This window comes from Penaeus monodon, chromosome 23 (genome assembly GCF_015228065.2).
Source record: "Penaeus monodon isolate SGIC_2016 chromosome 23, NSTDA_Pmon_1, whole genome shotgun sequence".
Taxonomy (NCBI): Eukaryota; Metazoa; Arthropoda; class Malacostraca; order Decapoda; family Penaeidae; genus Penaeus; species Penaeus monodon.
In genome coordinates this window covers 19,371,807-19,373,139 of record NC_051408.1, presented here as the reverse complement: position 1 = coordinate 19,373,139, position 1,333 = coordinate 19,371,807, and the positions used below count along the sequence as shown (strand labels likewise).

At 31.4% G+C, this 1,333-nt stretch overlaps 1 protein-coding gene across 1 annotated transcript in view; it reads left to right on the top strand.

The window, feature by feature from the left end:
• Positions 1-1,333, top strand: part of LOC119587869 (protein DEK-like) — a gene marked incomplete at its 5' end in the record, with an annotated part of 2,573 nt that overhangs the window by 406 nt on the left and 834 nt on the right. The window contains 1 exon segment of the mRNA XM_037936572.1: positions 1-1,333.

Genomic DNA, 1,333 nt, shown 5'->3' with positions numbered 1-1,333 from the left:
ATGATATATAATAATGTCAGAGATAGCTATTTTCCAAATCTAGCAAAATTGCTACTTTGCAAATCTTTTAAAAGATATAGTTAATTAATGATAATAGTAATCAATGTGGATGAAGTTTTGAGGCATATTTTATGCAAAAAAAAGAAAGAAAATGAACCATAGTTAAGGTTACTAAGTAAATTTTATAAGCACTTTTCTTTATAAACTATACAAAAGTACACTATGTATGTTTTGATATGTTTGAAGGTTGCCTCTTCTATTATGCAGGTTGCAGCTAAATGTAACAAAAATCTTGAAAATGTCCACAAAGCATTAAGAATGACACAGAATCCCTGCAAAATTGGGTTCTGTAGTAATCCATTTCATGTCTTGAGCCCATCTTGACAGTCGTTTGTAGTGTATTTGTAGGAGCGACGAATTTCAAGAAGGCTTAATGTTATAGGCTGTGTGTTACTTGTTTGGTTAGAGAGTGTGAGTACTGTACCTCCTCATGCTATGATACGGAAATGGTTACCTGTATTTTTGCATTTTTAACTTATTCAAAAAGACTTGATACAAGTAGAAACTGTTTTTGGTTATTTGAGGAGAAATGGAAATAGGCAGAGAAAAGAAATAACAAGACAGACATACCTAGTGTTCCGTTTAGACAACTATTGGTATGTGATCATTGTAAATGGAACCAAAATACAATTTAGAAATATTTCTTGTCATAAATTCTGCACTTGAGAGATTTTTGACCACCTCTTTGTTTTACTTTTTTTCTGTTTTTATTACTGTTTTAAGCATTTTTTTCCAAATTGCAGAATAGGAAAGTCAACAAAAGCAAAAAACTTCCATTTTTGTTAAATGTGCCATTTTTCTCCCCCACTTATACCTCCTCACTACAAGTTGAAAAAGAAGACTTACCCAGATCACCATATCCTTTGTAGACTGTAGGAGAGACACTTACAAAAAAGTATTATTTTATTTATGCAACGTCCGCCACTGTTAAAGAGGAGGAATCATCTTAAAAAGAATATATATGGAACAAAAAATTCACCAGGACAATGATTCAGTTCAATGTGATTAATTGAGAGCAGGAAAGGAAAAAAAATGATTTTGTACATCTTTTTTAAATGTGCCCGGAAGTCCGTATAAATTATATTTTTTTGTATGGTAATGCAGAATTGTTCTCTTTTTTAATGTGTGTGTGATAATTATTGACATGCTTTTTGCTCTAACATCCAAGTTATTGAAGAGAGAGAAAAAAAGATCAGAAGATTTTGAGGGATCTTTTAGGAGTCCTTATAGAAATGCCAATTATATATCTCTTGAGGTTGTATACTTCCATTGA